Genomic DNA, 15,244 nt, shown 5'->3' on the forward strand with positions numbered 1-15,244 from the left:
TGGGTTTCACAAAGTAATTATTTTTGTAAAGCGACACCAAGACGTATCAAGGTATATTGAGAAGCGAATATAATATACTAATATACAGAGTGATAAACATATTAGTATGAATTATGATGATTGTTTCAAATAGTATGATGGGTACCTATATATCATCAAGGTATATTTTGTGTTTATAATAAAAATGATAATTGTTAGAACCAAAGTTATTACATTTTACCTATAAATTTACCTAAAAGTGGAGATTAAATAGTTGAAAAAAATGTTCAAACTTATAAACATGACTAGTTAATTTATTTTCTAATTAACTTAGGAACTCATCTAGTTTGAATGACTGTTGAAATAACTTGGCTTTTTTCTGCTGATTAAAAAAAAATAATCTATCAAGTGAGAATTAATAACGTTTTTGAAATTTTTGGGTTTGGGTTTTATAAATTGATAACTGTATACGAGCTTTAAATAAAAAATAATAATCTAATACTATTATGACAGTAATATACAGTGTTGTAGACCACGTACCTACTAATTAAAAAACGTAGATTAGGTAATTTGTTTTAAACCGAGTTAGGTTAATATTGGTGTTCCATATTAATTTATCTTGGAAAATTATTTAATATATGTTAACAGCGTCGACTTCTAACTGGACGATATTGTGTTGAATCGAGTTGATTAATTTCCAATTAATTACCCATCTCTGTATAACCTTATTAATCACACTTTTCAGGTATTCCCGTTACACTCTGTGTACGCGGCGGTATGGATAAAGTTCTCTGCGCGGAAATGTTTTTTCGAGACGATTTAAATCGGCCGGTCCGGTTGCCGCCGCGGTAGGGAGTCACGCCCGCGAACCGGCTTCAAATCTGTATCGGCTAAGCGTCATCGTCGTCGCCCAGTCTTTGTCTCTTTGTCGTCCGTCACGCCGTCGCCACCTCTACACCGCCGCCGTCTACCGCCGTTACCACTACCACTGCTACCACTAACCGCGTTCGTGCGTGCGTCTTCATGTGTGTGTGTGTGCGCGTGTATACTCTTCCGCGCCGCGTGCGACCGTGTCAGTCGGTCGTTCGGGCGCGCGCGTGTACGTTTACGTTAACGACAACAATAATAATTTTTTCAACGACAATTTATAATAACTATCACTGTTACGATATTTTAATTTACATCGACGAAATTGTGCTGTAAAACGCGCCGCGGTCGAACACATCGACGAGCCACGGGATTTTTGTGCGCACTGTAAATTTCGAGTTTTCAGACAAAATTGTTTTGTCCCCGGTCCTTCATAGCTACGCGCTATTGTAGGCCCAACAGCCCAGCCGCGATCATCTCACCGACCGATTTGAGGTAATTATTTTGGTTTATATGTATTTTATATAGGTACCTATACTGCGGTATATTTATTTCGATTCAAAACTTTCTATTTAGGTGTAATCTCGTCATGTTGATTGTATTAGAAATAAATCGTAGGTACATGAAAATTATTAATATTAAAACACATGTTGTGTGAAGATTTTAACGATAAGTCGGATTTAAAAATGACACACTTCTTTATGGTTTGATCACATTTTGATTAATTTATCAAACAATTATTATAATATCGTCCTAAATTAAAGTTTAATTACAGTTCAAAATATATTTTTATGATATTCACTTTAAAATAATATGACGTTGAAAGAATTCCTGATATCATATATATACTGGTTACAATAATACTGGAAATTTTTTTGAAATAATAAAAAACGTTTAAAAAAAAAAAATTAATATTTTAAATTGTAATTATTAGGTAAAAAATATTATACTGATTGCCATAAACTTCTCTATAGCTTACATTTCAGAATAAACCTAATTGATTCTAAAAAAAAAGATATTCAATTTTTCATCTGCTAAATCAAATTAGGTATATTGAGTTACACACTCTTGCAAAATATGTTCTCATGTCTGCAGGCAATTCGAATGTACTATAATGTACTATAGACTTGTCATAGTATACTTAGAACTACATTGTATGATTTGTCAAATACTGAATATAGTCGATAGCAGGTAGGTATATCATTATCATATTTATTTTAACTAATTTTTTAACTTAATTTTAACACCTAGTACCTATATATTATTACATTATATTAAATAATTTATAGCTATAAATGATATATTTTATATGATCATTATATATATTTTACACACCAATAGTTAACTTACTACATATTATACCTTTACTGTTAAATTATTTTATTGGAATTTATTCCTACGAATAAAGATTATTATTATTATTATTATATAGGCATGTAGGTATATTAATAGTACCCGGGAAAACAGAAAATTGTTGTAAATTATAGAAATTTACCTATCTATTGATGATAAAAAAATCTTGTCCGGGAGAACAACGAACCCGTTTATCGGTACGAAAACTGTAGACTTTAGAACTATTGAATTAATTAACTGCAACTACGAGAACGCATTTACATACTGCAGTTGTAGCTTGCATAGATCGAAACTGGATTTAAAAACATTTCAAAATTACTATTATTTCGTAGCTGGTCGTCCGTGGTTCGTTGCCACCAGGGCCTGCGATGAAAACATTTAATTTTGAGAGTGAGCTGCGTATCGTAGGTACGCGTGTCTATAACATGTCTGGCCGTTTCTGCATTTAAGACGTTAAGTAGGTACTTAGCCTTATAGTTAGTATAATATGTTGTTAATGTTATTATATTGTTGTTAACGTTTTTCGGATGTTACAAACTGAATGGACATTATATTTTTATATATAATGTATAATGAATATAGCATTAACTGTACTGCAGGATCGACATTTATTATCATCGACCCGGCTATTTTGGCTGTCAAAATTCGTTTCCAAAAATCTATTATTCTCCACCACCTGCAATAGTGATGTTTTTTTGTCTTTTGTTTCGCCACTGTCATCTCGGCGTCATGTCTATCGATACGACTATATTTGTGTGAATTTTGAGAGTGAGCTGCGTATCGTAGGTACGCGTGTCTATAAAATGTCTGGCCGTTTTTGTGTTCAAGACATTAAGTAGGTACTTAGCCGTATAGTTAATATAAAATGTTGTTAATGTTATTATATTGTTGTTAACGTTTTTCGGATGTTACAAAATGAATGGACATTATATTTTTATGTATAAGTATGTGTATAGTACTGTACTGCAGGCTCGACATTATTATAATCGACCCGGCTATTTTGGCTGTCGACATTCGTTTCCAAAAATCTATTATTCTCCACCACCTGCGATCGTGATGGGTTTTTTGTCTTTTGTTTCGCCCCTGTCATCTCGGCGCCATGCCTATCGATACGTCTATATTTGTGTACTCAGTTTATATTATTTTTAAACAACGTATGGAGGAAAAATATTATATTTTATTGAACATGATGATTGTATTTTTTAACGTTATTCACATTTTTAAGATCTTGGTCTCCTTTTTTTAAGTAAAAAATTAATTTTATATAACTATATAACTAAGTGCCTGTTACATTAAAAAAAAACCTAATTTCTTACATTTTGTTTATAATGCGGTGGTGTTGAGGTTTTTAATTATTTCAATGATAACCTGTAATTTTAATTTCATAACCTATAACAACATTTTTTCTTTTAATTTTAAAACATCAGATATCGAAGAAATTGTTTTTTTTCATTTACGTATACTTCTATATGGCTAATTAAACATCAAGCATTCAAAACAAAAGCATTTAAAATTCACAACATATTATATTTCACACGATGTTTAGTTCACATTATTCATTTTGACTTTCAATGATGTTATTTATATAAATATAGCCAATAGGTACCATATAAATATTCAACAATATTTGACATAATATTGTGTGGTTATATTATGTTATCAACACTTAACTGTATTCATCTGTTTTATGGTCATGAAATTAAAAATATATAAAAGATTGTCAATAAAAAACATACAAACTTTAAACTAATCACTATTTTGAGAAATTGTTAGGGTTTAAAACATTTTTATGAAGGACTTTGACAAACGTAAAATTCAACTGTGATACGCTAGGTGAATCACGTTAAAATAAAAAAACATTATAAACTATTCCTATAAAATATAATTCATAGAAAAAAACGAATAAATAATGATGAACGCCTAGCAAGGTAAATACTAAAAATGGTTACTCGTGTTTGTTATATAATATATTATGTAGAATCGTATACCAGTATCCGAAGAGTTTTTTTCACTTGATCGAGGAAAAACTGTTTTTTTGGGACTTGCAAAAGCGTTCTAAAGCAATAATCGTCGTAATTACTTTTAATTATTATTCGACGTGCACTTCGCCACAGATGAGATTGGCCGCTCAAAGACTCAGCCAAATGGGTCGAAACGAACTCGCAGGTCATAATAATAATAATAATAATATAATACAAAAAGCGTAATTGGACGATCCCCAAAATACATTATGCTACTGCATTAGTGTATAAGACACGAATGCATGTTATGTCATACGTCCGTGTGTGGTTTTTTCGATAAAGTAAATGATTTATTAGCTTTATGATTAAGATGTACATCGATCGATTATACATTATATATATATAAACGTTTTATATAGCTAACGTAACAGAAATATTAGTATATCATGGTATAAGACTTTTTTATAATGTAATAATATTAACGACGATAAAATCGCGTGTTTGTATTATCACTGCTGTGATTTTCGACTTCGAAAACAGTATACAATTTAAAGATAATATTAAAATATTACCGTATTTGAGTAGATTTCGTTCTCCAAATATTTCAACATTTAATTACGCTTTAACAATATTATTTTTCAATGCTTTTCAAGCTCGTTCGGTTGAGATTAATAATTGTCGATGGTTTTTTTTTCGCAACATTTTAAAGAAGTCATCATCCTTTCCAGCCGAATTCTCTGACTTCCCATTTGAAATAGCTTTGTACAGCACAAATACGTTTTTTAACGAATAATGATAATTTACGACGCGTGTAAGACGTGAGTACTCTAACGTGTTGTAGGTATTTTTTATCGTTCTACGACTCTACGGCACCAGCTACCCAAAATAGATTATATTAAGTATTTGAACACTCGATACAACCATCTTCGTTGCTAGAAATCGTCCAAAATAAAATATCTTAAACGGTAATTTTCTCTGTATAAATTTAGGGAACTAGTGTAGAATAAGTATTCCACCAACATTTTAAAATTGGTGGGAAAATTATAAAATTTAAAATATTTTTATTGATTTTATTATTTTTTAGTGACTAATATACGTATGTAAACTGTTTAATACTATACATGCATTGTTTAACATATTATACAATTTAAAAACGTACATAAATACTGTTTTACGGTTGTGTTCTGCAAAAATCTTATAAAATATTAAGTGTTCCATTATTCAAAAAAGGTTAAGTACTACTGGTCTATGAAACGCTCAATCCTGGATACGAGTTGTAGGTATATACTAAAAGAACTGACAAATTTTAATATCGACTATAATTGCATATTATATATGTAAAAACTATTTTGTTATAGTTAATATATTATGTTTTTTAATGTTAAAAATGATGGCTAAACAAACGTTATTTCTTTATTACATATATTTAGTTAATTTTGTTTGTCAATCATTTCTGTTACACTCTGTACGCGTAAAGTATACAAGTGCGTTTTATCCTGAATTATCTTTACGAAATATGTGAAAAACAAACGATACGAACCGTCCGTCTTCTCTTTCATACGCATTTACACGACTATAATATATACACATACAGCTGCGGTGACTGTATTTTTTTATGGAAATCAGGTAGACTATATTATTATACGCGTAGAGTAAAACTCATAAATGTCAATATTCCCATCGGTAATATTCCAGTTAAAAGCGTTATACAAGCATAATAATATGTGTACAGTGCATACAACAATAACTATATACAAAGTGCGCGGTCAATGTACGCTCTTGTGTTCGCGTATATATAAATTACATTATGGCTTACAACCGGAGCGTGTCCTATCATTGCGTGACCTATCCAAACGAATTTTAGGAATAATATTATGATAACGATGATCTGTCGATACGTTGACACAGAGGCAAAATGGAGGAGACAATTTAGCCAGGTATCATAATAATATTATACCATTCGTCATTTCGTCGTGTAGGTAGTTATTGTCGACGGCGATGTCGGCTGCACACAACAACGAAGAAATTTAACTCTGTGGCGCGAATTGCGAACACAATGTTGTTGTGTGTTGTTATAAGACCGTTTTGATAGAATATTATTCATATTTGTGTGGAAATAGTCCGTTTTCACGTGAGTTGTTGTATTATAATAATATGCGAATGTAAGTAAAAATCTCGAGCGCTTTATTTATAAACTCCGTTACATCATCATCGTCGTTACATTTCAGAGCACGCGAAAAGTGGTAATGATTATAATAATATAATATTATCATCATTTGTCTCTGTAGTCGACTTGGTTTTCTGCTACGTTATATTTAAACGCTAGAAATTATTCATTCGTGTATGATCCCGCTGAAATGAAAAATAAACTGTATACCACATTACTGATGAGTGATGAAATTATAATAATATATCAATGAACTTACAAGTGCTGCAGTGGCGTGCCCAGGAATTTTAAATCTTCCGTGGGGGGAATGTTATAAGGTATAACTAATAATACATTTAAATTAATTTTGGTGGTGATACTAAAGACAAAAATAAGGTGATTTATTGGACAATGGGAGATGTAAACCCTTAACTCTCTCCCACCTTTGGCACGCCGCCGAATGAGTGTATTTAATCGTATAACAATAATTAGGTAAATTTTATTAAAACCGTTGTAACGTTATGATTTTCAAAATGTAAAATAGTTATTTCGTTGCTATTCAATGATGCGTATGATAAAGTTATTTTTTGAAAAGAATTTAGGCGGAGATTTTCTTAAAAGATTTGATTATAATACATAGTGAAACAATATTATGTAGAAAAGTTATTTTTAAGCGCTGGCAGTGGTGGATAGTGGATTGCTCGCTCGCTGCAATCGCGATGACTATTATAAACGACTATGCAGCCAGTACATCATAGTATTATTATATATTACCTTTTATTGTCAAGTATAATATGATTAATACAATGAATATTAATATATTATGTCGAGATGTGTGACGATATAGCAGTGAATGTTGTCAGTCGCCGGTCAATGTTGACATTCACCATCAATGTTAATGCACGTTGGCAGTTTTACAAAATACTAAAACAAGATTCGGACATTGACCGGTGTTTGTTAACAAGCGTCAAGCACAATAATACATATATGTACAATAGGTTACCAAATAATATTAAATTACAATTTTACTATTAATAATTAATTATATTTGAAAGATAACCATCATACGCCTTTTCCCTCTTTTTTCCTAACATATCCTGTAAATGTTTTAACTTTTTACTCGTGTCGATTAGAAATTAGGACACACTCAGAAGTGCAGTATACAGTATAGGGACATATTGTAAATTAGTAGGTACATAGTTATAAACTATAATATTATGCAATATCAAATATTGAAATATATGTTATTTGTAACCACGTACGTTTGAAATTATTTATTACAGTGTTTTATGATTTTACCTACAGGCAACAATACTAATTACTAGGTGTAACTATATTATAATATACAATATTGCATATTGCCGTCCGTAATAGTGTACATTTTTCAGATTCATATTATTTCAGTTTCAAGTGTTTTTGATATTTAAAAACTACATTTTATCATCACTGTTATAAAATAGTATACCTGCAATAGTAATGATAGTTATAGTATTATGAACTCGATGGCGTTCTCGTACCTCTTCTTAAGGTATATGTATATGATATTATATTTACACACGTGCAGTGCTGTTGTACTGCTGTATAGTATTTGACAGTCGGTGGATGGTAGGTATATACCTATTATCAGAATACCGCCATATTGTTACCTAGATAATGGTAGAAACAGTCCACGCGAGCGTTCAATTTCTTCTTTAATCGTTTAAACGACTATATTATTTAGGGATGGGCCTATACTAAAACCGGTACTCGATATCGGCCGATATTGGTGGTATCGGGTTTATCGGTATCGGTTTTTTTTAAAAAAAAAAAAAACCAAATCTATCAGCATATAATAGCATTGATTATAAATTTTAATAGTTAAATGTAAAATGATAATATTATTTCGGTTGATAGTATCGGTGATATTTTAATATCGGTTCATTGTTTATGCTGAAAATGTTGGTTTTCAAATATATCGGGTATCGGTTTTTTATCGGTTGCATATATCGGAATATCGGGTATCGGTAAAAAGAGGTATCGGCCCAACCATAATATTATTATTGTGACGCGATCAAATCGCGTTTAAATTCTTACTGCATACCTAATGGCTTATACATATTATAACAACTATTATGATATTATTTTATCAAATACTTTGTATGGTCAAGTAAAATGTCGTATCTCATTAGTAATGCGTGTTTAAGATTTTACAGCCAGGGAAGGTAAAAAAGTTTTGCAGCCTACTCTCCTGCAAAATATAATAGCCAAAACTATAACTTCTTGTATGTATGATACGAAATATTTCATCGTGTTTATGAAAAGCCAAACATTATTTATAATTACGAGAGGTTTTTAAAAAAGATGTTATACGTGTTGGTGACTTTTATGGGTTAATAAAAACAAGAAAATTTAAAAAATTGGTTCGTTCATAAAAAATTGACGCCTATAATTGAATATTAAACAATTCAAAACTATTGGTAAAATGTATATATGTACTTACGTTATGTGTAATACGTATAAAATAGAAATTTATTGGTGAATTTTTTCCCCCACATTATATTGGTGCTGATATTGTAAAAGCACACTGCAAAAAACATCGATTAGGTAGTGTATAATATTATTATTATTGTTATTGTTGCTTGTTGTGGTCTGCAGGTCATTCAGAAAACACTTACTCGTTTTATTGTACATGCCCATAATATATTATTATAATACACGAGGAACGGAGTTATATTATAAATAGGTACCTACTCCTCTGCTGCAGGTTTCGTGCTTCCGCATATTATTTTCTAGTCGGGCAACCCCTTTTAGGCCTTAAAACTATACCCACCGCGAGTGGCGAGTTTGTGTGCGTGTGTGATGTGTTTTGCGTAGAGTGACTTATTATTTTGTATACGGAGGGTCCCCCGGACATGCAACGACTTCGCAATCGCGACGACTTTCGGCCTATATTATATTATGGTAAATTGCCGCAGTCGTTTGGAGCAGTGCGTGCGTATTTGCGGCTGTAGGTTGGTGGTGATGGTTGTGGCGGGGAAAAAGTCGGAAACGATATATTTTTTTCGAAAAATATAGGTAAAAACTAAGCTCATCGTATGAATATTTTAACCAAAATCGACTGCACACACATATATATAGACCTGCGGACAGGTATGTAGTATACATATAAGGTGTACATAACAAAACTACCTATGCCTACGAATATAATAAGGGACTCGCTGGAGGGTCGCTGGAACATTGATTTTTTCCCCTTTCTTATAATATGTATATATATGTACGTTTCATACGCGCGCTTTTAAGGTGTTTTTTTTTTATGTTAATACCCTCCAGGATAAGTGACACGTGTGTTGGAATTTCTACAATAATATATATGCGATAGGTAAACGAGCGGAAATAGTATGATAAACATCACAATAACTATCGCACATTTTTTATTTTAGTTTTCAATGAATAAATAGAAGATGTTTCGATGACTATCTTGTGTTTGCGTTGATATTTAAATACTTTTGACCATTATCGTCGTTTCCAGGGAATGTATCACTTCTATATACATTATACGTACATGATTTTATACATAATAGAGTAGGTATAGGCACCTACCTACTATACACGCGTAAAACTGCAACCAACAAACCAGTCAAACAACTGATTCGACACCATAATATATAAAATGGTATTACGATTCATATGATATGATTAATATTATACATTCAATATATATGCCAAGCCGACGCACGGGTACCTATGTAGATTAAAAATGTATAATAATAATAGTCTGAAATACAATAGATCACCTAGGAAATTTGTTTTACTTTCTAACGCGGTTTAGTGTACTGCGCAGCTTTACAAAAAAAAATCTATTACCTATAATGTCGCACGTGTCACATTTGACAATAGGTAGGTTTCTACACGATTAATAATCACCAACGGTTACAATATATACGTAATTTGGTATCATTTATTCGAAATAATACCTAGTCGAATCGTCGTTATATTATATTACCTGTATAATATGGTATATTACAATTCACAACATATTATATAGGTACATTTATTGCAATGTAATCTTAAAAACAAAATATGATCGCTAGCACAGACATCGAAGCGATGTGAAGGTAAAAATAAGCCATAATAATAATTAACGTATCACAAGCCTCTACAATATAAATACGATTTCTCTTAAAATCTCAATTTCAACTACGTTCCTATTACAGCTGCTGCTAGCAAAAACTATAATATTATATTTTTCTTCAATCTGGCTGTGATGATATAAATATATATATATAATATTATGTAAGACAGAGGAAGAGGAGGAGCTGGTAGCGTTTTTAAAGAAAATCGATTTTTTTCGTGTCACTGCACAGATTACTGTATTTAGTTTTCACAAGTCCGTGTAAGCATGGTAACCCTTCTGATTTCTTCAATAACGTAATTATTCAACATTGGATTTTTGGAATTATTAAATATACTTTAAGACCACACTTTCAAATTCTTGAGCGTCTTGTACTACTGTGGAGAAACAAATTTCGGTTTTTAAAATTATAACTCCCCTTTTCTATTTTTCAAATCAGAATTTGAATAAATTTAGTATCGTAGAAAACAACGAGAGTGTGAAAGCTTGATGAATCTACCCTATATATTATTATCGCAACACGTATATAATATTTCTTTGATTCTATAATTAAATTACGTGAATACAGTATTAAATTCACGTTATTAAATTGCATTGAATGTGTATTTTTTACAATGGTATAGCTATATTATGATGTAAATCTTAATAAAAATTACCGTAAAACATACGTATTGCATATTTGCGTTATGGTAAATCCGTGAAAATGTATCGATCAAGCTCGCGATTACGACGGGAATACGATCCGATTCGAAACGATAACCTATAGACGCGTAAAATAATGTTGAGTCGATAAAAGCTAAAATATAATGACTCTAACAGGTAAAAACGATAGAAATAAATCACTTGCGGAAACTTTAACGCATACAGGCTCGTAAAACAGTCACCGACTATCTGTATATGTGTAATGTATAGTGTGTAGTATATTTTCTTGCACGAACGTGATATAATATGATATAATTAAAATATAATAACAATGGGACAGAAATATTTTACTCGAGCCCACGGTATACACCAACTAATTTCAGGCGACGCGTGTCGCTTCGGTTTTCCAAGTGATATATGACATAATAGTATGTGTTCTAATAAATTAGTGTAGACCACGGTTTTGTATATGCAATTGCCAACTGCATATGTTTACTTTTCATATATCTGGATTATTGTAAATAATCCCTACAAACCATAGTAGGTACTAATTGGAATTCATTCACAAAATGTTATTTTTCATTTACGACCATAATTACATAATATTTGAATAAAATTATATATTTATTGAATATGAAAATGTATGATGACTGTAATATAGTCAGTCGTAGAGTGGTACTATAATACACCAGCTGTCACTGTCCACATTTAGGATATAGAGGTTAATATGTTTAGAGGTTTTTTTAATTGATAAATATTAAATTAGAAGAAAATATAAACGTTATGGAGCAATTTTCAAAACAAAATGTAATGTTATTTTTTCCAAAAACATGGGAGTAAAAGTATTACGCAAAATTAGAAAAGCATTAGGTGAAGGCGATGAAGTTTATCAAGACTAAGTTATATTATGCTCATTTAAGTATGCTCCAATAATGCCAGTTTATATTGAACGATCATTGGGTCACTGAATGTATACCATAGTCGAGGGTCGTCCTGAAATTACATCTCGTCATACCATCACCGATGGCCGGAAACGTGGCCGCGGCGGATTCTTGTAAACGTAAAAACTATTTCAAACGATGCGGCGCCGTTGCTCATGGTGTGAACTGTGGTACGAAATCATCGAAACATAGGTATTGGGGAATCGCCGAATCGGTATACCAGTAACCAGTATACGGGCTTCCGATGGAACAAGCGTCGTCGTTCGTGGCCACCACATTGCAAGCGGTGCTGCTCTGATCCGTTGCGGTGATATCATGATATGCAGCGCATCACGTACGTCGCACATCGTTTGAAATCGAACATATAGCCTAAAACCCGTACACGATCAATATTGGATATTGACAATATTATTGACCGTACACGTATTGGTTATATTGAAAGTATTTTAATAATGTTGAAAATATCAAAATCGTTTTGATATTTATTGACGGTTTTTGATTGATATCAATAATATTGAATATTGATCGTGTACGGGCCGCTATTAATATCCGCGAGCGAGTAACCGCTCAATAATTTCTGTGTCGTCGGTTAGCAGTCTGCACCGGTCTGAGGAAAACGGTCATAGCCGTCCTTTTTCTACACGTCCACCGGCATGATCGATCAAGCAGTTTTTGATTTTAACGAATGCGTCAAGTGTTGCGTGCAGTGACGACACGAGTTTTTGGAATTCCGTGAGTTTATATATTTTTATTTGGCACTTTTTTCACGGACATATATTTGAGTTTATATTATAATACGGCCGTATTTGTCGTTTGCGTATCACTATAATTAGTGATCAATTATACCTGATTTGAAAGGCAATTACGCATCGTTCGATTTTTGTGTTAATCATCGTTTGCGCATCACCCTTACGGAAAATTATCGCACAACATTTGCGCATCAGCATATTATATTTCAACAAGGGAACTAGCAAATATTAGGAGTACTCAAATGTGCAATTTTCTTACGTACTATGATTGGGTGTTACAATATATCAAATCGTATTGATTTATAATATTCAATTTTTCCAATAGTATATGACGTACACGTGTGTATTGTGTATTATCATTATGACATATTATTTTAAATTTATTGGATAAGCTTTATGTACAATAATGAAGACATGCAATGGCGAGGCTGCAAGCTTTACATTTTTCAGAGGCTATAGCTTAATATTTCACCTGCCTCGTGGAACCCGACACAGGCAATCACTGTAATATTTGTAACTACCTGTCAAGGTTCTTACTAAAATACGTACTAAAGTTAATACTAAATTATCACCTGTATTGGCCATTAGCCATCCACCCACCGGCCACAACTCCTTCATAGATTTAAAGGCACGGACGCTTCTTGAACCTTGCTCTTTGCTATACGTTACGATGTATAATATGTAAACCATAATTATGGGGCCGGAGGAGCGCAGTGGTCACGCAGGACTCACACAGTCATCGGTTCGATTCATAGCAAAAGTACAAAAAAAAAAAATTGCGTGGTTCTACGCGATCAACAATTTCCCGTGCTGTCGTCCGATTTCGTCATCCAGTTTCCAACCAAGTCCCACTCCACTGGGAGTGAAGATATTGTGATATATACATAGATAAATAGATCACATGATTTCCCTTCTACCCACTTGTGATGAGCATTGACAAAGACCTCGAGGTAGTTTCAAATGAACAAATACGGGGGAAAAAAAAATTATAATTACAAAATGCAGGTAAACGGTCAATGCACAAACGACAATGGGTCTGTGATGTGCAAACGATGCACCTACGATATTTTGAAACGGTTAGGTAAACAGACGATGCGCAAACAATAATCGGCCGCTGATGTGCAAACGATGTGCGATATTTTGAAACGTTAGTCATAAACAGACGACGCGCAAACGATAACTTGCAAGTTGCAGCGATATAATATATTTACGTGTCCACAAATATTTAAATGTTGTTGGAGAACTTTTTATTTATTAATCTCGTTTTTCATGAACCAATAATTAATCACGTTATGTGTTAACGATGCACGGTAAAATCATAGGTGGTAATCAGTTGTTATTATTTCGGAGGGCTTCACTCGAACAACTATACCATTATTAAAATTTTGTTGCAGAAAATGTTGCAAAATTATTTAGTTATTTGTGGTTAATAGCCGGTATTAAAATCCCCGAAATTCATAAATTGTTCGTGACTTCCTATGTAAAACCTCATTTCATTTTCAATTTGAAAATCTAAGGTTTTAAAATGTAATACAATGTCCCTCCGACGTTATTCTTACAGCAATTTAAAAATATCGATAAGACATGTACACAATTTTATTTGATACGTACTGTTTTTAAGTCATGTCCGATTTCAATATAATAATAAAATATACAAGGTAATCCATTGAACGTAAGAAACTCATTATTTACTAAAACACTAACGTTTTTGAAAATATTTATTTTATAATATAATTTTAAATCGGTACAAAAAACAAAAATTTTTGGAATAAATAATACATTTTTCTATTTTTTATGGTCATACGATTTTAATCTTTCAAATAACTATAACAACACACATTTTTAGTTTCATAAGTAGAAGCCGCATATTATTCGGAGTATTTTGATCACGTTTCGATTTCGTCGCGAAACTCGTCTAAAACTTTGATGTAATTATTTACATTTGTTAACTGTCAACAGGAAAATTCGATAGCAAGTGCGTCACTGTGCAGTTGCAATATACTTATAATATCATGCACTCATACCCAAGTCAGATTATTATAAGATCAATAAAAATATAGAAGATGGACAAATAATATGTCAAATGTATAGGTTCTTTGAAGGTTAGGCATTCTAGACGAATGTCTTAGAGGTACTATTATAATAAGTATTATAATACTCACCTCCAACGTAAATTACTATATTAATATCGTTTGGCAATTTATTGAAGCCAATATACGACTGAAATATTCGTATCACTTTTCTCTGTTAATGATTTTCTATACATTTTGAGCGCTTCCTAATATATATAATAATATATACTACCTTGTATGCATTATACGTGGCCGGTACAACAATTAAATACAATAAAATACAATATAATACTACACTATTGTCGTTTACAAACGCATGTGTGAGCCTACCGCAGTGCATATAGAATTGAATGTGCTGCGGCGTCGTTTCCTTCAAACTGTTTTTTGTGCACAGGGACACAATCGCCTACAAGGATAATTATT

General features: G+C 32.1%; 1 protein-coding gene across 2 annotated transcripts in view; it reads left to right on the plus strand.

The window, feature by feature from the left end:
* Positions 1 to 1,046: 1,046 nt before the first annotated feature.
* LOC100166472 (CTL-like protein 2) overlaps positions 1,047 to 15,244 on the plus strand; it is a 54,094-nt gene continuing 39,896 nt past the window's right edge. For both annotated transcript variants that reach the window (XM_003241453.4, XM_029491252.1), the window contains exon 1: positions 1,047 to 1,341. The gene's annotated coding sequence lies outside the window, so the exon portion shown is untranslated. The remainder of the gene's footprint in view (positions 1,342 to 15,244) is intronic.

Source organism: Acyrthosiphon pisum, chromosome A3, assembly GCF_005508785.2.
Source record: "Acyrthosiphon pisum isolate AL4f chromosome A3, pea_aphid_22Mar2018_4r6ur, whole genome shotgun sequence".
NCBI classification, from domain to species: Eukaryota; Metazoa; Arthropoda; class Insecta; order Hemiptera; family Aphididae; genus Acyrthosiphon; species Acyrthosiphon pisum.